This window comes from Ambystoma mexicanum, chromosome 10 (assembly GCF_040938575.1).
Source record: "Ambystoma mexicanum isolate Mex_15411 chromosome 10, UKY_AmexF1_1, whole genome shotgun sequence".
Taxonomy (NCBI): Eukaryota; Metazoa; Chordata; class Amphibia; order Caudata; family Ambystomatidae; genus Ambystoma; species Ambystoma mexicanum.
Window position 1 is genome coordinate 202,682,269 of NC_090932.1, and position 24,585 is coordinate 202,706,853.

Genomic DNA, 24,585 nt, shown 5'->3' on the forward strand with positions numbered 1-24,585 from the left:
TCTTCTTTATGTTCTGACGGATAACTTTTGCAAGCACAGGCTTTAAGCTCAGGCCCGTGCTTCCAATGAAAGGCAAGTGTGTAAGCTTCCAATCTCTGACACTATTTCACCTGCATTTATAGAATAGTTTACTGCATATCAGTGGCATGGAATGAAGGAGCATGCGTTCAAGTTCGCCCTTTTATGTGAAATTCTTATTTTAGCCCAATTGTCTCTCTCTGTCTGAAGCGTTGCTATCTACCCCCCCCCCCCCCCCCCCCTTCTCCCTCTGCTTCGCGGCCCTAATCTGTCTCCGGCTGATCCTGGAAATATACCTCATGCCGATTCTCTGTGAGCTTATGGAAAGGAAATGTTTGTTGCTGCCCCCACCTGAGAAGCCTTTGCTCTTGATCCCGATTTCTCTTCAATGGCCTTGCTCAATGGAGCCTAGCGCTATGTCTGCAATCTCCTTTCCGGGCTGTCAGGTAATGTCCCAGTCCCAGAGCAACCTGTCAGAAGCTCGTGTGAGAGCTCCACTGATGGAGAGATCTAGAGCTTGCAGTATTGGGTAGGAGGCCTGCTTCTTGGAAGCGGGAACTGGCAGATTCGCAAACACCCACCAACTCTTTTGGATCTACAATGGATCGTTCTGCTCTGGTGTTTTTTCCCCTTCACAATTTAGTTACAACTGTTCATCACCCGTTTGATTTGGGACAGGAAAGCTTGCTTGTCACATGTGTGTTGCAGGCAGAAAGCAATGCAAATCATTCATGAACACAAACAGAATCAACCACACAGACAAATATTTCTATGCAAAAGAACAAGAAAACAGAAAATCACAGAGACAAATAAATGCATGAAACACACACAAGCACACACACACTTGTTCATATATGGACAGACACTGAAACAAAGAAAAATACAAGCATTTTTTTCATTTGCAACGCTTGGAGATTATTTTCTTGCTTGTGCCAGGGCCTAGTAAAGGAAACCAAGGGGCGGCCCATTACAAGAGAGAGCACGCTTGACTTTGACAATGCCGGTCTCTGTTGGTGTCATCACTATCATGTTGACAGATTGCTGCTCCCAAGCTGAAATCATCATCATCATAAATCGCTGGATGGAAGCCGTGTGCATGCAATATTAGCATTTAGTCAGCAACCAGGTGAAGATGACATTGACATTTTTTTTTTCTCAAAGTCAGCAGTCGTGCTTGTCACCTGCAGTCCTTTACGATGAAATGAGAAACAATTACAATTCTGCATAGTTTGATTGATGCTTTTTTAAATGTATTGTGCAACAAAAATTTTAGAGTAAACGATTTTTGAATGTTAAGTATAATGGGAATACAGACAGCATTCTTCAATGCTGTTTAAAGGATATATATATTACACGCCGTGTAGTTATGGTTAAGTTGCTGTTTCCATAGTAAGAGCACTTTTTGGGCGGCTTATAACTCTGCTCCCCCTGGACGAATCCTCGCCAAACTTTGAAAAAAAAGTATATGGCGCACTCAGAATTTGTTTGCAACGTTTGGTGAGGTTTGGTCCAGGGGGGGCAAAGTTATAGGGGGAGGTCCCAAAACTTATTTTTTTCCCCAAAGACTGAATGAGGGAAAAACTTTGCGCACGGCTACAGAGGAAACCGCTGGACGGATGTTCACCAAATTTGTGGCAGGAGCAGTGGTTGGTCCTGAAAGCATGCTTTTGTAAATTTGGTGAAAATCTGTCCTGTAGTATTTTTTGAAACGAACAAAATGTAGGTCTCAAAAAATGTGTGATATCTATGTCCGCTCCATGCACACACTTCCCTGTTGGCTCTGCGGGCAGGACACCGATTGGGTAATCGGGAACATCATATCCGCGGACATGTGACGCGTTCGCTCATTGGATGGTGGAGAGCGTGATGTGCGTCAGATTGTTTCGATGCGCCCACCATCTTTGATCCGTGCTTTGGTGTCCGCGGACATCGCTGCAAAAACAATTAAAAAAACACAAAATTGCACTTGTTAAAGTTATCAAATACTGTCTGGGAAGGTGAGGGGTGGGGATGTGGCAGCAAGAAGCAAAAAAAAGGTGTTTTTGTCACAAAAGTCATACGGTATATTTAGAGGTAGGGTGGGCAACTGTCCCATAATTTGCAGGATTGTCCCGCAATTGGTGCCTGTGTCCCGCAGTTTGCCGAGTGGCTCTGCGGGACGTGGGTTGTCCCGACTTGCTCTGTTCGAGCACAATTTGTGATCTAATAGAGTAAGCCAGGAGTCACAATTAGTCATGCTAGGTGTTGAGGCCGAACGGGGAGGGGGTCATGTACATACATTTCCCGCAAATGGGAATAACAGTGGCTGGCAAGTGGCAGCTAATCTGTAAATAAGAGTCCTATTGCATTGCATTGCAACCACAGCTACTGATGTGACAGGCTTGCAGGGTGGTCATGTCAGTAGCTTTGGGTGCAATGCATTGATTGTGCCAGGTGAATGACGCTGTGACGTCATCAACACCTTTTGTCCCTCAAAGGGATGTGACAAAGTTGGCAACCCTATTTGGAGGTATTCCTCAATATACCGTGCGTGAAGTACTGGCGAAGGAATAATGTGTCTGTGTTACAATGTATTTAAAATAATATTGGAGTCAGATTGGCGCCCCCTAAAGTTTAGCATCTGAGGCAGCCACCTGCAGTATTTGATGGAAACAGCAGCCGTGCACATGTATGACAATACGAGTTCTCATGGGTGCATTGAGCCGGGTTGTTGCAAAGTGAGAATGTATTTAGATTCTGAGTGAAGGTCACTAGCTTTGATTGTTTGTTTGCGAGCTAACGCAGCCCACGCATGGGACTGAAAGTAGAAGGGTCATTGTTTTTTGACCTTGAGAGAAAGGGATTTTTCCGTAAAGAGTCAGTGAGAGGAGGTTTGTAATAATGAACATTTGGTAAGGTTATGAATTCCAAAAGTGTGTACGGAACGTAAATTCAGTTCATGAAGATTCTTTGATGCGAGTGGATTGAGCAAGTGAATATTATGTAAGTTTGTTTTTGACGACTGTATACCGGAACAAGCTTTAACCTATTATTATCTGAAGAATAATTTTGGCAATGTAACTCAAGTACTATTTTTCTGTGTGGTTGTCTTTTTTATGTGGTTATCGGGAGTGCAAAATAAGAATCCCTTGTACAGTCTTTCATGAAAAGTAAATGAACTGTGATGTCATCAGTGATGTCATCAATAACATTTGTGATGTCATCTTTGATGTCCTGGGTGTTAGTCTTAGCAATGCACAGTGGTGGTGCGAGTTATGGTTCCTTAGCTTACCATAAATAGCGAATTTCAGGGGTTTTTTGGTTTTACTTTGAACCAAAACGTCCCTTGAACAAAAGTTTTTAACTGAATTTCATAGGTTTTTAGTAGCACAACTTAACCATAACGTCCCTTTAACAAAGTTTTTTTTTATATGTGTGTATTTTAAAACGAGATACTATTATGTAGATAGTCTTTTCCCGTTGGTATGCTCCTTTATGAAATGCGCACACACTTAGCTAAAAATTACCAACTTGATTATTTTCTAGTGTGAAACATATATTCTTAAACAAAAGAAAACAAGGCAACTTTGCCTTATTATAACTGGTGCTTGTCAGTTGGCCCCTAGAGAGAGCTGCAAGTTCCCAAAGTATTTATATCCAATGTTCTAATAAAATAAAAGCATCAGTTAGATCCGTGCAGTTTTAGCCAGGAATGTTTTATTCACATCCCTGTTTTTCTAATTAGATTTATTCTGAATATGATCTGTTGGGCGATCATATTTTGCCATCAATATACATTTAGCCAATGCATTTCGGTGAAAACCTTCATCAGGGCTGTATATAGGCTCTTGATTACATCATCAAGCTACGCATAGTCATACATTTGTCAATACAAGTTCATCAAATGGTTTGTATACAATACATAAACAAATTCACACATACCATTTTGTTTGTCCCATGAGTATTCAATAGGTACGCCAGAAAAAATAAATGAAAAACAGAAATTATCATTTAGTATCAGCGTTACAAAACTCTATCTACAGAGTTTAAGGACAGAAGAGTGTCCTACCTGATCACTTTCAATGCGCTCTCTCTGTCAAATCTGGAAAGCACCAAAGGCTTTTATTTTGCAACCCTCACGGCTCCAGCCACGTGTGTTGCAGATGCGTGGTGAAACGCATATGTCAATTGTGTCTCTGTGAAAGAAACAGGCTATTAGACAGCCGTTCTAACATGTCTTTAGTGATTGTATGAATCAAAGCGGCGAATGTTCTCCGACGTTTACCTTCAGTTCCTGCATTGTTCTGCCTTCTGCAGAGAGACATGCACGCGCATGTCTCTTAGTTCTATTTAAACATTGCCTTGGAGACGGAGTCGAGGCGCCGAGGTCCGACAGGTATGCCGGAGCACGTATGCCTCGCGCCCCACCCCCGGGTGATTACCCTGGGGCGGGGATGTCTCCATGACAACTCCTGAAACGCTGTGTGTTGCCAAGCTGTCAGCGACGTTCTCATGTGATTGACATTAGTTTCGGACTGTTACTGTGAATGCCTGTGCGTTGTAGCATGATTGCATGTTATAAGTGTAATAGGTGTTGTATAATTTCTCCTGTTCTAAATTTCTCATTATTGCGGATACCTAGGTATCGCTACCTCTACTGGCTAATGCTTACAGATTATGTACAAAGCTAACTATCATTAGCTTACTATGTGTTGTATTTTTGTTCTTCATTTGCGGGTTTCAAATGATAGGTCTTAATTAAAACAGGCACAAGTGTAAATGTACAAAAATAGAACTGTAGCGTTTACAATAAAACGTCACGTAGGATTTTTCGTCTGAAAGGACAAGCAGAAAACCTTCACCCAAACAATGTTTGAGACAATATAGCACATGGTGTTAGTTAAATTAGAAATAAAAGTCATTCCAAGTGTCAAATTACGTCCGTTTCATCTGTCGATGTCTGGGCTCCAGACCTGGTTGACCATTACGATGGCTGCTGTGGGAGTTCATACGCAATCATGAATGTTTGATTACAAAAAACACATGAAGTTTATCTCCTCGTTCATTCCTTTAGGAATCAGGGAACTCAAACGATCTATCCAGAAAGTTTCTCGTTGATCCATTGTTTTAAGAAGGTTTTCATGTGGATCTCTCTTTTCCACTATTTCTAGGATAGTGAATCGAATCTGTGCCAAGTTATGTTTTTTGTCATGCCAATGTCTTGCCACAGCCGAAGTTTTGTTTTTGTTACGTATACAGGATCTGTGTTTGTTCCATCTTGTCTTAGCCATTCTTACAGTTTGTCCGACATAATGCAAGCCACAGGGACATTTTATGGTATATATCACGTTTTGAGAGTCACATGTTCCAAAGATTTTTAGTTTTATATTTTCTCCTGTATATGGATGTTTCAAAGAATCACCTTTCATGATGAAGCCGCAATTGCTACAATTTAGGCAAGGATAAGTACCTATTCTCTTGGTGGATTTCTTCTTTTGTGCTGCTCTGGTCTTTACAAGTTTATCTTTCAAATTATGACTCTGTTGATAAGCGAATGTTGGGACCTCTTAGAATAAATGTTCTACACGTTGGTCATAGGTGACTGTGTTCCAGTGTTTTTTAATGATAGTTTTAATGTGGTTACTCTGTCTTGAGTACTTGGATACGAATACTAGGGGGGTTCATCTTCCTTCTTGGGTTTAGTACTCAATAGATCTTCCCTTTTCTGAGTTGCTATGCGTATTTCTGCTGCTGTCACTTATTCTTTCATGTATCCACGGTCCAGAAATTTCTTTCCCATTTCTTTTAGTTCTTTTTCGTACTCTACAGGGTCACTCACTAGTCTTTTTACATGAAGCATCTGGCTGTATGGTAAATTTTTGATGAGGCTTGGTTGGTGAAAGCTTAGTAGTTGGAGTAGATTATTCCTATCTGTAGGCTTTCGAAAGAAGGTGGTCTGGTATCCCGTGTCGGTTATTCTGATTTGTACATCCAGAAAGTGTATACTTTCATGAGAGTATTCATGTGTAAACTGCATTCTCGTGTCCTTACTGTTTAGGTAATCAAAGAATTCAAGTGGTTCTTGTTCACTGTCTTTCCATACCCCAAACATATCATCGATGTATTTTATCCAGGTACCCAGATTTTGTTGCCACCGTTGGTTAAGTAAAACATTTTCGGTTTCAAATTTGTGCATGAATGAGTTTGCATACGAAGGGGCCATGGTGGCCCCCATAGCTGTGCCAGCCACCTGTAGGTAGTAATTATCTTTGTATCTAAAGTATGAATTGGTGCTAATGAATTCCAGCAGTGCCATTATTAATTCTTTTTGAGCTCTTATCTCCTCTGCCTTCAGACGTATCCATTCCACTGCTTCGTTACCCAGATCGTGTGGGATTGACGTATACAAACTCTTAACGTCAATTGTGAAGCAAATGTTTTGGGAGTCAAATGGTATTGAATTCAGGTGTTGCAAAAAGTGTGTAGAGTCTCGGATGTATGTACTTGTTTTTTTTTAATCAAAGGTTGTAGGAAGTAGTCCACATATTTACCAAGAGGTTCTAGGATGCTGTTTATCACTGCAACAATTGGTCTGCCTGGCGGTTTTACTGAGTCTTTGTGTACCTTTGGGAGAGTATAAAAGTGTATATTCTTAGCCAACGGCAGAGGAAGAGTGCAGTACCCCTGCTCCCCCATTGGGCCCATCTTTATCCTGGCCACACAAAGATATTGGCAGCCCTTTGACTGCTTTGTGTTAAGGGCTGAGGGAAGGCCGGGCCCTACTCAGTGTCGGGACCACACACTCATACATGAGCCGGTTAGAGGGTAGAAGTAACTTGAGAGCGGTAAGCCGCTCGCCGCTATTATTACTAAAACACATGTGATCTCAGCCATCCCAGCAGGTGATGTGCTGTGATCACTTCCACCTTACCTCCTGACTTCACGTGGCATTGCGGTGGCATGTCTCAGTCACAACATATCATGCCAAGGGTAAAACATGAAAACATGAACGCAACATATTCATGACACAACACAACAGAGCTTCAGCGTTCATTTTCACTGCTAGCCTTGCCCACTCGCATTCTTGTGTTGGTGGGTGCGGGCCTTCTTCTTTAGTCTTTTCCATGCTGCTGCTCCTGCATGGACTGCCAGAGATCTTTGCACTTGCTGCATCAGGAAGAACACCACTTCCTCATCATACTCGACTAGACCCAGCACATCAGCCTTATTCCTGCACTCTCCTCCTCTGTCCACTTCAGGCCAGTGGGTATCCTCCGCAATCATCGGCAAGTGGGTAGGTACTTCTGCCCGCCTTCTACTGCATGGCTCAGGAGCATTGGCTGTGGTGATTGATGTCCAGAAGGCTTTGCAGAAATTGCCATAATGTCCTGCCTTGTGCCACACTGCCATCCTACCGCTAGACACCGCCCAACATGCAGCAACCCACCTCCAGAAAACTTGCACATCTTCTGGGGTGCCTCTTCCCGGCATCTCTTTGTCATGGCTCCACTCCCGACCCTTTTGTCGGAGCAGCATTCTTGCTCTGTGGTCAGATAGCATGTACCTCTTCTATCTTTAAACCCTTCAAGGCCAGCTCCAACTAGGTCGATTGTGCCTTGGCAAGCTCCAGCGCTCTCTCTTGTTCTAGGACCCTCTCAAGGGGAATTCCTGGTTCTTTCAGGATCTGGGTGTGCAGCTTGTTGGACCAACATTGTTTTAATTACCTGGCCTCACAACTCCTCCTCCTTATTGACAAATGCACACTACACTGCTAACTGGCGCGGCCTGGTGAACTGGGGTGTCCGACCCAGCCCTTTAAGACAAGGTAGCAATACTTTGAGATGGGTGGAGATGCAGAATATACTCAAACATCAATAATCAAACTAACTCAGGAAGTTGGCAAAGTGTAACTGTTTTAATATCAATTATCTAAAACAGGGAGTTACAACAAACATCAACACATTCTTTCGATCTTCACACTCAATGCATTTAATGAAAAAATAAACTTTTATACTAAAAATTAATCCCTCCCTTAGTGCAGGTCACTATGAACTTCATCAAATACACGACATCCCATTGGTTATACAAACTATAGGACTCTTTATTACGTGACCCTTTATAATTGGTTGGCACCCTTGTACCCCTCTGTAATATTACACCTACACAAGCAGCACGCAGGCTAACATCCAGGGGCTGGTGGGCTGGTCATAACGATAGCTTCCCACCAATTAGCCTGTTCATCCATCATCACCCTTGCAGTCTGCCTGTCAATTCAGCTTTGAACTTAGCTTTGAAAATGTTCTCTGAGCTTGAGAATATGAGGCAATATAGGCATACTCAGTCTTCTTGGTTTCGATACAGCTCGTCCCAGTGTCTATTCTCATCCAACCATGTGACTGCTGACCATGTTTTAGAGTCTTTCTGCATTTAAAATACTATTAAAAGATGAAGCTTTGCTGTCCTCTATGTTCTCACTCCTCACCTAAGACAGGAGTTCTGTTCTTTCACACGTTCTGTAACTACTGTGCGGACATTCAGGCCCAAGGTGGCCTTCACCTTTGGGTGTTGAGCCAGCCAAGCACTTCCTTGATTCACCTCCATGGTTAAGTTTTCAATTTCTAACTGTGACACACTGAAAACCTTCCTTTCCACTGGATCTAGCTCTGCTAAAGTGTGTTGTGGAATCATCCATAGTTCATAGGATTCCTATGCATATACATTGGCGCATTGCCACAATCTATTCACTACATAGCTAGCCTTTAGGAGTACTTTGTCTACTTGCATTACTGCTTCTGTACAATTGTTAAATGACTTGATATCGTCATCATTATTTCAGTTAGCATGAGCATCTTCATCTCAAGCCCAAAATGTTGCTCATCCTTGGCATCTCCTCTTCAGAGTGCCTATAGAATGTTTATGTTCTCTCATCTCTGCATCTCTTCTGGGTGCATCAGCTCTACTCTTTATGATGTCACCAATCTTCGCTTTTGCTTAGTTTTCACGCTTCTTCTGGGATTTCATTTAAACGGCTATCATATTGTCGTGTATACATGTATGGCTTTCTCAATGGGAATCTTACTTCCAGGATTCTTTTTGGTACTGGCACTCTCACTGGTATTGCACGCATCTAACACTCTGGCTCCCAACATATAGGCAACATGGGCTAGGAGCTTTGGGTGGGGGTACTTGGCTCCACCTCCTCACTGGTGTAGAATGCATCCATGGACACATCAGGCCCCTGAGTGGCCTGTCCAAGCTGAAACCTCTCGTAACCAATGTTGACCATTGGGGTGAAGTAGTTAGACGGCACCCTTCCTGCATCTCAATAGGACCTGTTGCCTGTGGGGAGTAACCTGTACAGCTTGTGAATCGTGCACCCCGCTTAAAACAGCAGGAGTGTCTTTTTCTTTGCATCCTCTGTCATTTCGGCTACCTAGAGAAACATGTCCAGCCTCTCCAGCCAGTGTGCCCAGCTTGGCCCAGGGTCACTAGGTTCCCCTTCACGTCAAACTCTGTCACCAGGTGGCTGTGAAACAATGTGTCCATGGGCTGCACCATACCCCTTAGGTTCAGGCTCAGTGTCTGAAAATTGAGAGGTCCTGGGGTTGTGAGTTTATCCCCTCGGGCATCGGTGCTGGTGAACCTGGGATCCGGATGCATGATGGGCCCCTGCTACACCTAGTACCTCTGAACTTGTCCTCCACTGGGACCCTGGGATAAGAGCACCCTTGAGACTGAGGGCCCTGGCAGGTGGGCCACCCCATTGGACAGTTATGGTTGCAGGTTTGCCCCATACAGTATTGTGGCCTTTCTTGCCAGGGCCTGCCCCTGACTGCTTAGAGGGCCTGTCCCAGGACTGTGGTGTGGGGCTGAGCTTGCAAGGCCTGTCCTGCATGTAGATAAGACTTCAGGGCCTGCAGGTTTGTCCTCTGGACTTTCCCCTTTTGGGCCTGTCCCCGAAGAGTGGTGTGTGGGTTGGATTTGTAGGGTCTATCTTCCTGTCTTTCACCCTTCGGTGCCTGTTCCAGGAGTCCCCTTTGTGGCCTAGCCGCATGTGCACCCCCTGTTTCAAAACCGCGGCGCTGCCAGGATGGCTAGGGTCCATCCCTTCAGCCACATTACTTTGGGCAGGGTGTCCCCTCACCTTTCACCTTGTCCGCTCCCATCCACTCCGCTGGAATGCTCTCTCAGGCAGAAGTCAATGGATGATATGCCTCCTCTCTTTCTTTTCCTTCATGCCAAAGTACAGACTCCTTGTGCAGCAGGAGCTATCTACCTCCTGCAGGGTGCTGTTCACGTGTTGCAATTATTGCCCTGGCGAGACCGCACCATGGTCAGAAGAGTCTCCCGACCACAGGAAGCTTTTATTTTACTATGAACCCTCTCCCCCCAATGCTCCGGTAATGTCCTGGGCCCTCATCAAGGAGACCGTCAGTCTGCAGAAGGCAAGGGAGCCCATCCGCTGCGAAACCCGCACAGCTCTCGCATGGCACCTCTGCACAGAGGACACCAGTTACGCACTGGGGAGACTGGCCGGTAGTACGATGTACCTGCGTTCGGTGTCCCACCAGAGGAGCCAGACAGTATGTGAGCCAGGGAGGCCATCACACATGTAGGAAACTAGAGTCCATTGTCGCTAGTTGTTAAGGGCTCTGGGGAGGCCGGGCCCTACTCAGTTTTTGGCGCACAAACACAGACATGAGTCGGTTAGAGGGTAGAAGTAACTGGCGGACGTGAAGCCACTCACCACTTTTATTAGTAACACACACGTGATCACAGCTGTCCCAGCAGGTGTTGTGGTGTGATCACTTTAACCTTAACTCGTGATGCATGCATCATTGAGGTGGTGTGCCTCAGTCACAACACTCTGCATCTGTATGAAACTAGAGGTATGCAGTGCTGTCCACTGGCAAGATCCTTTACTAGTGGAAAACATGTTAGGATAAACCCTACACAAACCAATATGACTACAGAGACCAGAAAAATGGGACCAAAGTAACAAGGATTTAAGTAGCAAACATGGAAGCAATGAGCCATGAGGACTGTAAGAGGATTCAATTCAGCACTACAGCTAAGTTAACGCCTAGTCTAGAAGACTGAATGAAAACCCTTATTGATATATCTTTAGGTCCAGTTCATGCGTTCTGGATGACTACCCTTATATAACACCCCTCTCTTGGAATCCCCCTGACCCCACTGAGCCAAGAAGTAGTTCTGTTTTGCAAGTTTAAAAGGTTTATTTGATAAATTAAAATATATATCACACTTTTTAATAAATTAAGAATTGAATATCACACTTAATCTGATATGGTAAATATTAACAACGGAGAATCTGGCACTAACACGCTTCTCTATAATCAATAAGGAGTTGACAAGAAATGGATAAGGTAGCACACTGGTAAATAGGTACAGAAGTATAATGTGGTAGAGGATGCTTTATGTAAGCTCAGGTGGATGCAATATTCAATGAATGCAGTACAGAAAATACTCAATATGATTTCAACCAAACAATGTAATCACTTTTCTCTGGCTATTCACTCCCCCCCTCTTTATGCAATGCAAGGGAATGGGAGGAAAGCACACAGTTCTCAGAAATGCAATCAATGTAATCAGTTCAATCCAGCAAGCTTAGACAACAGAAAACAGATAGGAGTTTTGAAAACACAGGCCCAAATGCTTTTATGTGTGTTAGCAATGGATGAGAAATATGCTGGAAATGCTGTTAATTCCCTTTCAGAGGTTCAGGGTGAGTGGTATCTAGTTAATATTAGTCCAGGCTCACACTAGCAATGAGGCAGGGATAGTTAGCAGGTTAAACGAATTTCTGGCAAATGGAAGGCAAAACTGCTGTCTTTTTACACGTGAAGAAATTTGCAAATCGCGGCAAAATTCGCGGATGCGTGTTCCGCGATTGCGGTAAAACTATAAGGGGTAGGAATGCGGTTCTTGGTTCGTAGGAAAGCCACGATTCTAAGCTATCAAATAAAAGTTATTGCAAGTCTCTAGCCCAAACGGTCGCGGAGATATGAGCGATTTAATAAAGGTCGTTTTTGGGTTTGCAAATTTCAAAAGCTCAAAATGACAAGTGCAGCTTGCAACTAGAAATGACAGGTGACAGCTAGGAGGCAGTTCTACTTAGGTTAAATAGATTGAATTAGATGAATTTAAACTAAGAGATTGGTTCTACACAGTTCTGCTGGGTACTCACTCTATATTCTTGAGTGAAATGGGCCTCGCCATGGATCTGGTCAGGGTTTTGGACTGGGCTCGGGTCTCTCTCTGGGCACAGCACTGCTTTCTCTCTGGGTACAGCACTGCTTTCTCCCTCTGGTCTGGTCTCTAGTTCTGGATAGATTGAAGTCTCTAGTTTGGCTTTCTGGAGGTTGATGGAGGTAAGTATGGATTTTTCCGGCAGAGCGTCCCGCTGCAAATGGATTTGGAAAGTCCCTATCTGTCCTGTCTGTCTGCTTTTATGTGTTTAGAATGTGGGTGTGTTCTAGCATCACTGACCCTACCTCTCTCTCAGCTTCTAATTGGTCAAACTTCCATTCCTCCGCTTGATTGGCAAACTGAACTGTGAGTCAGATTGATGTCATTTTACAGCCTGCAGAAAGTCCACTCCTCCTGTCAACTTACACACAAATCTAGATTTGAAACAAATACATATTTGCAGAGGTACATATTGTTTTAAAATCATATGCACCCATCATGCATTACAGGAGGTATCCCCTGTTCAAACTCTGCTCTTCCTGGGAGCTTGCATTCAGAACTGGCACATATTTCACTTTTTAACTGCTTTTTCAATTTCCGACATGGACCCAACTTTACATACATGTGTGCAGGGGGTAGGGACATTAACTGATGAAGTTTCAGATTTTTAACATGCACACATTTAGAGTAATATCCACTTTTCCGCTAAAACCCCCCTGAACATACCACCGGTTCCTACCACGTCTTAAACTGTGGGCAGAAAAATCACAAGAATTATGGTATCATTTATAAAATTTTCACATGTCCGCTCTATGAGTTATTCATCTTTTTATAAAACCATATCCTTGCTGCAGGGGTGTGTCTTTTCAGGTCACATGGTACAGAAACCAGTCTTTCCAGTTTCTGCCAAGCCAGCTTGCTTCTCACAGGCAGTGCTCCTCCCAGCTTCTCCAGGAGGAAGCCACTTTTTACGACGTCTGTAATAAAAAACCTTTGCCTGAGTGGAGAGGGCTTTGTTCACTCTCTGGCAGAGCACAGGAAATTCAATTATCAGATAGATGGCATATCCTTAGCCTGGGCAGCAAAAGGAAGGTTGGCCTGGGAACACAGTGGTGACTCAAGTTTCACTCCTGATGGGTAGTTGCTAGGCAAAATCAAGTTCCTTAAGCCAGACCTTCAGCTAACTTTTTGTTGCTTTTAAAATAACTTGTAATTTTACACATGCAGCTAGAATGCTGATTCTAAGTGCAAAACTATGACATTTCAACAGTTACAAAGGCATGTGACACCAAACATAGGTCACTCATTTAATCTAAACATTTTCGATTTTAGTGTCTTTAAATCCAGTGCAACTTAAACTGCTGCAATCCACAGCTCAGCCAGTCTTGTTATAAACCTTGTCTTATGATCTTCATTTCCCAGATTCTGTAGGCACACAAAACTCCATTCTGCCAATGTCTGCTGGTGTTCAGTGAATATTTTGCACATGTTGCAAGGTTTGAAATAGGCATTTTGCTTGCCTTCAGAAAAACACACAGAGTGGTTTTAAAACGCCGGCTTTTGGATAGTGGTGAGTACTGGTACTGCACTCATTTTTGGGATTTAAGAAATGAATTCCCCACACTTCTAGGTTGCATTTGGCAATCAGCATTGCCATTCCCAATGGTTTCAGACTACTGTGCGGGTAGTCCAATGGTGGTTTTAAAGCGCTTTGAAGCTAACCAGCGCTACTGTTTTTCCTTTGGCAACCCATTTCCCTCATGGCAACCCGGCCTTTCATTCTCGCACTGGTGGGTGGCAAGTGAGGCAACCATTTTGGTGGGCGCACAAACTGCGCAGCTTTCCTGGATTTCGGCGCACATGTGGGTTTTCCGCCATCTTGAATTTCCTAAGCCCACAGCACCAAATGTTGTAGCAGGATAGCTTAAACGTGGGTCAGGACACCCTACAAGCCCCCCCACGTGACTGCACTTTGAGTTTGAGTCGATGGGGAGTCGCGTGCACAAGGGTTTTGACCCATGCACCGGTCTGTCCGCATAATCTTCTTCCTCTTCTGTAGATGACACAGTTCAGCGTTTTCTTCTCCATCCGGTACTGATCGATCGGTTCTCCTCGCCGGTCCTGATGGGAAGATTGGGCGGTACCCCGGGCCCGTTGCGTCTCTGCTCCCGGTCTCCGGATCGTTCTTCTTGGTCATCCTTCATGGTTTCATCTCTCCTAGGATGATAAAGCAAAAGCGGCAATATCTACTCATAGGCGATTTTTTCCACCACTGTTGAGATAGTGGGGCAGCATATGCATTTTATCATAACAAAACATTACATTCTTATTTTAATAAAAACAGTATGACTAAGAGACAGTTTCATACAATCACAATATTTTAGAGACTAGATGTGGTATGTTTTATGATTGGAACTGAATTAGTCTGAGACAGTACCCGCTAGGATTCCAGAGGATTCCTCCAGTTGTTGCAGAGTGTGCCTGGGATGGCAACATTTCAACTGGTTTATGTGGACCCACTTGTCTTCCCCCTCTGCCGAACCGCCTTTGGGGATGCGGATCTTGTAGGCCACAGGGGAGATCTTATCGACGATCTCAAAGGGTCCCTTCCATGTAGGCAAAAATTTGCGCTGCTTGGCCTGGTTCCTTTGGAAGTTGTATAGATAGACCCGGTCTCCCACCTGATATTCCTTCCTGGAAGTTTTCAGGTCATAATGGGTCTTCATGCTATCAGCCGATCTTTCTAGATTCCGCTGAGCATAAGCAAAAGCATGTTGAAGGTGTTTCCTTAAATTCTCCACATACTCATGAGTAGTGGAGGCATTTATCAGTGTCTGCTCTTGGGTCCTATAGAGCAAATGCTGAGGAAGCACCATCTTGCGCCCCGTCATCAACTCAAATGGTGACATTTTGGTTGCAGATGAAGGGGTAGATCTGATGGCCATTAGGACCAGAGGTAATCGGATATCCCAACTTGGCCCAGAATCTGCCACAAACTTTTTTAAGATGCTCACAATTGTCCGGTTATATCTCTCTACTGCCCCAGAAGAAGCTGGTCTGTAAGCAATATGCAGCTTTCTCTTGACCCCCAGTATCTCCCACATCTTTGTCATTACTTCACTGGTGAAGTGGCTACCTCTGTCTGACTCAATCCTTTGAGGTAGACCAAAACGGGAAAAGATGTGGTTAATCATCAAGGCAGCTGCAGTTTCTGCCTTGCAGTTTGGGGCTGGGAGACATTCCACCCACTTGGTAAACAAACATGTCACAGTCAACATGTACTTATTCCCCCTAGCCGAGCGAATCACAGGGCCTACAAAGTCGATTTGTAAATCTGACCATGGCAGTGTCATTCCCCTCTTTTGTAAAGGCGCCCGGTGTGTGAGGGATGATGGCTGAAATTGTGCACACACAAGGCAACCCTTCAGGTACTGGTCGAGGTCCTGCCCCATGTGTGGCCAGTATGCAACCTCTCTTAAGATTTCCAATGTTGTGTGAAACCCCCTATGACCGGCAGTGGCCGCATCATGGGCGTGACTTAACATCAGGCTTCGGAATGAGGTAGGAACCACCCACTGATCGTGGCCAGCTTTGGATTTCCTTACCAACAAACCGTCTTGGATCCGGAACATTTTGGGACATTTCATCAACACTCTTAGGTCCTCTTTCCCAGTGTAATCGGTATCCGTCAGGGGAAAGTTCTCAGGGTCCTCAAGGTGCTGGTAAAATTTACCAATTATTGGATCCCCCTTCTGAGCAGTAATCAAATCAGCATCAGGGGTCTCCTTACTCCATTGTGCAATTGAGAGGTCGTTGTGAGCATTTGTCTGGGACCTAGTGATAGCGGTGACCTGGATTTCCCCCAACAGGGACTCAATCTCAATTAGATCCCCTTGGATGGCCCCGGTTTTGGCCAGCTGATCAGCTAAGTCATTTCCAGTTTTGTCTGGTCCCTCTACTTTGGAATGACCCTTGATCTTTTTCCAATAGATGGTCATCTCATTCGAGGTGACCAGATCATCAATGTTTTGGATCAACTTCCCATGTTTCAAGGGTTTGTTGTTAGCACATAACATGCCTCTGGTTTTCCAATTAACCAGGTGCTCCACGAACCCGTTCCGTACATAATCCGAATCTGTGATTATGACCAGTTCGTGGAGTTGATGCTGGACAGCAGTGAGGATGGCCTGATGCACAGCCATCAATTCTGCCACCTGACTACTTCGGGGACCAATTTTGTACCCAGCGGAGGGTTCTGGGGACTCATTCACCCATGCATTCCCTACGCCGGCCACCAGTTCTTTCTCCCCGTTGTTGTCAACATGGTAAGAGCATCCATCCACATAGACAGTGGGCATTCCCTCACACTTGTCTTCTTCAAAGACTTTGTGGGGGGAATTAAGGTATGCCTCCATGTTGTCCTTTATTTTTAGACTTTCGTCCTCGAGACAGTTTTCTCTGGCACAATCATGCAAGTCAGCCAGACCTTGCGCGAGGGGACTCTTCTTGTTTTGGCCATATCTGACCTCCACAGGAAAGCCTTGCATTGACAGAATCCAGGAAGTAATTCGGGAATTACTCACATTTCCGGCCCGGATTCTGTCACTTTGGAGATATTGCAGAGGCTGGTGTGGAGTCTCCACTATGATGTGTTCCCCCTGGATAAACGGGCGGTAATTCTTCAATGCCCACACCGTTGCCAGGAGTGCCTTCTCACAATCGTTGAATTTTTCCTCCACAGAGGATAAAGTTTTGCTCGCATAGGAGATTACTTTATTAACCTTGTCATGCTTTTGGTATAATACTGCCGTCAAGCACGTATTAGAGAACCCTGTCTCCAGGAAGAACTCCTTGTTTCTGACAGGGTAAGCTAGGCAAGGCGCTTGTGAGAGGCTTCTCTTGAGTTGTTTTACTGCCTCGGCTTGTTCTGGACCCCATTCCCACTTGACCCCCCCCTTCAGGAGATGAATCAGGGGTCTGGTGATCTCTGCGTAGCCCTCAATGAACTTTCTGCTGTAATTAGTCAGTCCAAGGAGGCTCCTTAGTTCCCGCAGAGTTGTGGGGTCTTTCAGTTTCTGAAGTGCTTCCACTTTCTTTTCCTGGGGACAGAGACCCTGAGGAGTAATCTCATGCCCCAAGAAATTAACACGGGTTCTACACCACTGTGCTTTCTGAAAGGAAAGTTTTGCTCCGGCGGCCCTCAACTGTGTCAGAACATAACGGATCTCCGCTATGTGTTCCTCCACAGATGAACTTTTGATGAGGACATCATCTACATAAGCCAGGTTACCCCTTGCACCCAAGTCGGGCATGGCCTTGTGTAGAAAAATGTTGAATTCATTGCCGGAGTTGAGGTATCCGAAGGGAGTCCGTGTCCATGTATACTGCTGGCCCCCAAAGGTAAAAGCCAGTTTGTATTGGTCCTCCCTACTGACAGGCACAGTCCAGTATCCATTGGTCAGGTCTATTGCAGTGAATACCTGTGACCCCTGGATCTGGGCCAGCCCTTGGTCAATGTAGGGCAGAGGCCATCGGGAAGTATGGACCCGTTTGTTGAGCTCCCTGAGGTCGGCGCAGAGTCTCCACTGGCCGTTTGGCTTCAATATTCCCAGCACCGGATTATTGAAGGTGCTGTGGACTGGACGGATTATTCCCCGGGACTCAAGGTTCTTAATTATTTCAGTAAGGGACTCCATTGATGCGAGAGGCAAGCGATATTGCTTCACAAACACAGGAGTCATGCCAGGGTCCGTGGGGATTGTTGTTGTGTGGATGTCAGTGCGACCACAGTCATATGAGTCTACCGCAAAGAGATCTTGGAAATCCAAGAAAACTCGTTTCAACTTTTGCTTTTGTTCCAGAGTCACACAGGCATCAGCTAGGTTGACTCTCTCTTCCACCATCTGCCTGAAGCCTGGAAAGACTTCTGGTTTGGCTATCTCCGCGGCCTCCTCCAGCTGGGTGGAGAAGTCCCTGGTCAGAGTGCTGATTTGGACCGGAGGCTTCAGGTGGGAAAGGCAGCCCTCATGGACCTGGAAAATCACCTCATCCCTCCTGAAGTCACAGGTCACATCTTCCTTACCATAGGGGCAGGAAGTGTACACCAGGAAGTTCCCCCCATGCCGGGTAAAAATCCTGTCTGGTGTTGCGTTGTCATCACTGTCACTGTCAAAACAGTCCTTGGGGATGGGTCCTAACAGTTCATTTACAAGATCAATGGAGAAATGTCGGTCATCAACCGCCATTCCAATAATGGTGCCTGCGGCTAGAGTAATACTCTTTAAGTCGCTGTTATCCACCTCTATTAGAATGGGGTCATGTTCTATGTTGACTAATGGAGTCGGGTTTACCCCCAACCCTTGCTGTTGGAGAGAAGCATTTAGATGTATGTAAGCATCAGGGTTTTTCAACTCTTGTCCCCTTTTAACTTTCACTTCCAGGGAGAATTGTCGGGTCCTTTCTGGGATGGTGACTTCCTCTTTAACCTGAATTTCAACTGCATAAGGTAGCAATTGAGCTGACCTAAATGCTTTTTCTGGATCATCAAAGCCCATGGGATTATCCGCTAATCGGGACCAAGCTTTGAAGTTTATTAGGTCCAAACTAATGGCAAAGCGATTGAGAATGTCACTGCCTAAGTAAAAGGCGGCAGGGACGTCTCGCACGACCCAACAATTATGGACTATGCTCTTGTTGCCAATGGAGATTTTGAGCATACACCTGCTTGGCAGGAGATGTTTTGAATTGGGTGCTTCCAGGTCAATTTCCCATTTGTCTATCAGTTTGAAGGTGGGAATGGCTGGATCTTTTGGAAGTTGGCAAAACATGGCTTCGCTGATGAAGCTCTTACCGTTGTTCACACACACTCGAGCGAGAACAGAGTCCTTCCCATCATTTAACTGAACAGGGATGAACAACTGCTCTCCAATTTGCTGAATATCAGCCAGGCTCTGAGCTGATTTCACATCTTTCTGGACTATAGGAGTGGGAGTTTCAGATTGTGGATTGGTATAGAATTTCAGAGTGTTTCCTTCCAGCGTGGAGTACCACTTTAGACTGGAAGGAAGGTTGATTTTCAGAAATAGAGAGGACCCCCCATCACCAGTCTGTTGTCCTACTGCTATTACTGTCACGTCTGGAATTTGGCTATTCTGGAAGTGAAATTCTACTTGGTCAGATTTTTGTTCAACCATGTGGCATGTGCCGTTTAAACTAACATGGTTGGCACTCTGTTTTAATTTTATTGGTCGGCTAGTCTGGGTCCAGAGGACCTTGTTTACGCAATCTATTAGGGGTGACAACCTTCTCAGGAGGTCATTCCCTAGTAAACAAGGGGTGCCCTCTGGGGTCACAACTATGACCGGGTGTTTCAACTTGTGTCGCCCGATCTTAATGTCCAAGTCTGCCGTCCCCTCGACGGGAATTTCCTTCCCGTCAAAGTTCTGCAGTTGTCCAGGAAGAGAGGTGAGAGGAATTTGGTAATTCTCTCCCCTTCCTGCATTCAGTTCGTCAAAGGCCCTTCTGGACAGCAGGGTAGCTTGAGATCCAGTGTCCACCAGCGCTGAGATTGTACCCTGCCCCTGTACTTGTACCGGGGCATAATATCTTCCCTCCTTCTCCTCAAGGGGGCACAGATAATGTACATTTTTGGACAACTGGTGGGCTAATTTTCTGGTTTTGGACATCGCTAGCGAGGAGATTTGGGCAGAATTCTGTGGAGAGTCTTGGGAATCTGAAAGAAAAAATTTGCAACTGGAGATCAGAGCCATTGTGGGTTCCCCTGGCTCCGTTTCTGGGCCGCCCCCCCCTTTTTGGAGGCAGTCGCCAGGATGGGTTTGAACCAGGGGATTTTCTTGCTGTTGGTTCTGGGATGAGATGGTGGGCGGCGGTAGCTCAGTCTCCACATCTCCCCAGTCTGGATTTGCATCCCTAGGGACCCATTTTTCTTTGGGAGGAGTTCCCCCCTCTCTGAAGGAGAAGATCCTTTTCCCAGGATCCTCTGAGGATCCCTCTCCCTCAAATTGGAAGATCTGTACCTCCTCCTCAAACTGAGTCTGTTTGGGTCTTTTGTTTCTCCTACCCCCCCTCTGCTCCTTAGGAGGCAGACTTTCAGGGGCAAGAGATTTTGTTTCCGGTTCCTGGGTTTCCAGGGGCTGTTTACAAGTGAGGAAGGAAGCTTCCTCCAAGGCTTTACACCCCCCTTCCCTTTGTGCCTCCTCCCTGGGAACCGGTGAGTTATCGGGGTGCTGCCCCCGTCATTGTTCTGGAGCACCAGGTCCAGAGTTGGGTGCGTTCTGCGCCGGCACGCCCATCTGAGGGTTCTGCTGAGCCCTCAGTATGTGACCCAGATCCCGCGCCATGTTTTGAACCTGGCGCTCTAACTGGGAAACCCGCTCAGGCTGATACGGGGCCCTGTTTTCTCCCCTGGGCTGATCCCGGGAAGGGTAGCTGTCCCTCCCCTGCTGGTAATACCCCGGGTTGGGAAGATTTGGGTACCCCTCCACCCTTGGCCTCCCCTCTCCCGGATTCAGTGGTCTGGGCTCAGGGAATTGGGGAAAGAAGGATGGATGATTTTGGGGTTGGAAGTCGGGTGGATATCTGGGGAAAAAGTTCTGCCCAGGGTTTGGTAAATTTCTGCCCTCCTGTGGGAAGTTTGGAGGGAAGTTCCCTGGGTTAGGTGCTTGGCTGGATCCCCCCCCTTGGGCTGGAGGAGTCCACACATAACCCAGGATGGGTCTGTTACCTTTGTAGCGAGGACTTACATAGTCAGGAGAGCGAGGGACCCCATTTGTGGGGCTGCCTCCCTGGCTCCCTGTCTGCGACTGGCCCGAGGACCTTCTGGGCCTAGCATTATTAGGTGCAGGTAGGTTTTTAGGCCCCCCCATCTCCAAATCCAAAACGGGGGTGACCTTTACCTCTGCCACCTTGGCAGCAGCAGGGGTGCTGTTGGCTTTGGGGTTTTTCTGGGCATTGCTTTTATTTTCTATGGGCTTCTGCACCTCATAGATGTGGGTAGCCTGTTCAATGACCCAGTCTAAAGATCTTTTCTCGTGAAAATCCCTCACGAGCTGGGTCATGATATATTTGGGCAAGGCATGGAAAAACGTGTTTATAAATTCACGGCTATCCGTGCGCACCCTTCTTGTGGTCTGTGCAAAAGCCCGCTTTAACTCCTGCACAAATTCTTGTGGGGCCTGATCCTCCCCACATTGCAAATTGTAGGCTGCCTTGCGAGCCTCTTGAGGATTTCTGTGAACAGAAAAATGTTTCAGGATGGCCGCCTTATAGGTGGACCATCTTAAATGATTTTGGTCCTCCAGCCCCGCAAAGAAACTGGAGTATTCCGGGGAGAAGGTCCACTTTACATATTGAATGCAGCTTTGGCTGTCCTTCAAATGGAAAGTCTCCATCATTTGTTCAAACAACTCTAAGTGCTCCCAAACAGAATACTTAGCGTTCTTATGGTAAGGCGTGATGACGCTCCTGATCGCCTTAATCTGCTTTAAGGGGTCCTTGAGCAAGGCCCTTTTTGCCTTATTGGCCTTTTTGGTTCGGGTAACCCTTGTCCATTCTTCGTCGGACTCAGAGGCACTGCTCCCAGAGGTTCCCGTCTGTTCTTCCAGGTTTTCCCGGATTCTGCGAGCCTGGGAATGGCTGGCAGAATGTGGGGACCTGGTCTCCTGTGTCCTGCGCAGTTCAGAGGAGTCTTCAGATTCCTCCTTGCTGTCAGGATTTGATGGGTACCCCCTCCACTGACCTAACTGGGCAGAGGTTTTCAGGATGCCCTTAATGGGCCTACTCTCCTGGGGTTCCCCACTGAACTGTATTGTACTTGGGTGCCCATACCCGGATGCCCACCCCTCCATTCCTGAGTGGTACTGGCCTATGAGCCCCATACTCTTAGCTGGATAGTAATCTGCCATCCCTGGACCCCTGTGCTCATGCGCGCCAGGGGACATGGGGGTGGTAGAGTCCAGGGACTGGGGGAGATGAAGGCCCCTGGTGTTAGGGCTCCTGCGGTTATGGTCAGGAATCTCTCTTTCCCAGCGGACCTCATCTCTATCCGCCCCTGCTCCCTGTTGCAATGCAAGAGCCTGCATTTGTGCTTTCAGTTCCTCTGTTAAGGCCTTACTCGACTCTATCAGTTTCTCCTGCATCGCTACCTGTTGCTGGAGCCTATCATTGTGTTGACAGAGGGCCTCATTCTCCCTCTGTGCTTCCTGGTTGGTCCTGGAGAACTGGGCCAGTCTTTGCTGCAGGAGGTTTACCTCCTGGGCCATGTCCCTACTGGCCTGCTCCTTTCTTGCTAGAGCATCTTCCACCCTTCTGGTGTGCTCTACCAAGTTCTGGTTTTCTTTTTGGAGATCACCCAGCCCCTGGTGGGCCAGGTGATTTTCTTCCATTTTCCTTTTTAAATGGCAGACTTCCTGGCCTAAGGCGTCTCTTTCCTGACTAAGAGCCTGCATTTGTGCCGCCAGGTCGTCCCTTTGCCTTTGGAAGGCGCCAGCTTTCTGGCGCTCCTGATCAAACTCTGCCTGGGTATCCAGGTCTTTCAGGATCAGTTTATTGCTCTCCTCTTTCTCTCTGTCTAGTTGGATTTGCAGGGTGGCTACCTGCTCTGTACATGCCCTGTTGAAATTGATCTGTTGCTCCAGCTTTTTCTGGCTCTGCAGTAGGGAGTTCAAACTGTCTTGGTGCTCCTTCTGCAAGGCCAGAAATCTAGTATCCTGTTCTACCTTTTCCTTTTGCAGCACATCCATATCCTCCTTTATTTTAGTGATGTACAGTCTGCTGTCATTATCTGACTCCTGGCTCCTCTGCAGCCTCTGCTCAGAAGAGACCAGGTCAGATTGGACCTTCTCTAACACCATCTGTTGCCTATTTGCCAGATTTTGGCTTTCAGCACATCTATCCTGCATGTCTCCCATATATAGGTACAGGTATGCTGCTATCCTGGCGATCTTATTGTGTTCCTCTTTGGCTTTAGGAGCCATATATAGTTCACTCAGGGCCACATGTAAGGGACCCTGATCTCTATATATATCTGACCCTGTTTCGGTGACCTGTTGTGTGATGGCCTGCAACCACACATCCTGGCCCTGTTCGGTCCATTCACCTCTCACAAATAGCTTATGCAAGAGGTGCTCTCTGGCTATTTTCATGTCTACTAAGGTCGTCATTCTAGAGATTGGTCTCTGTCCTGACTTACAGAAGTTAGTATTTTATTTTTGCAGAACAGAACTTTTCTTGGAGTGTCCCTTTTGAGGAATGCTTCACAGCGTAATGCAGCGTGGTGATCCGACCGGGTGTATGTATCCCGTCAGTTAGCACACCGTATTAAGCTGCACAAGTGGTATTCTAACCCAGAATCCCGGATACGAGCCCCCACTTTGTAAGAGGATTCAATTCAGCACTACAGCTAAGTTAACGCCTAGTCTAGAAGACTGAATGAAAACCCTTATTGATATATCTTTAGGTCCAGTTCATGCGTTCTGGATGACTACCCTTATATAACACCCCTCTCTTGGAATCCCCCTGACCCCACTGAGCCAAGAAGTAGTTCTGTTTTGCAAGTTTAAAAGGTTTATTTGATAAATTAAAATATATATCACACTTTTTAATAAATTAAGAATTGAATATCACACTTAATCTGATATGGTAAATATTAACAACGGAGAATCTGGCACTAACACGCTTCTCTATAATCAATAAGGAGTTGACAAGAAATGGATAAGGTAGCACACTGGTAAATAGGTACAGAAGTATAATGTGGTAGAGGATGCTTTATGTAAGCTCAGGTGGATGCAATATTCAATGAATGCAGTACAGAAAATACTCAATATGATTTCAACCAAACAATGTAATCACTTTTCTCTGGCTATTCACTCCCCCCCTCTTTATGCAATGCAAGGGAATGGGAGGAAAGCACACAGTTCTCAGAAATGCAATCAATGTAATCAGTTCAATCCAGCAAGCTTAGACAACAGAAAACAGATAGGAGTTTTGAAAACACAGGCCCAAATGCTTTTATGTGTGTTAGCAATGGATGAGAAATATGCTGGAAATGCTGTTAATTCCCTTTCAGAGGTTCAGGGTGAGTGGTATCTAGTTAATATTAGTCCAGGCTCACACTAGCAATGAGGCAGGGATAGTTAGCAGGTTAAACGAATTTCTGGCAAATGGAAGGCAAAACTGCTGTCTTTTTACACGTGAAGAAATTTGCAAATCGCGGCAAAATTCGCGGATGCGTGTTCCGCGATTGCGGTAAAACTATAAGGGGTAGGAATGCGGTTCTTGATTCGTAGGAAAGCCACGATTCTAAGCTATCAAATAAAAGTTATTGCAAGTCTCTAGCCCAAACGGTCGCGGAGATATGAG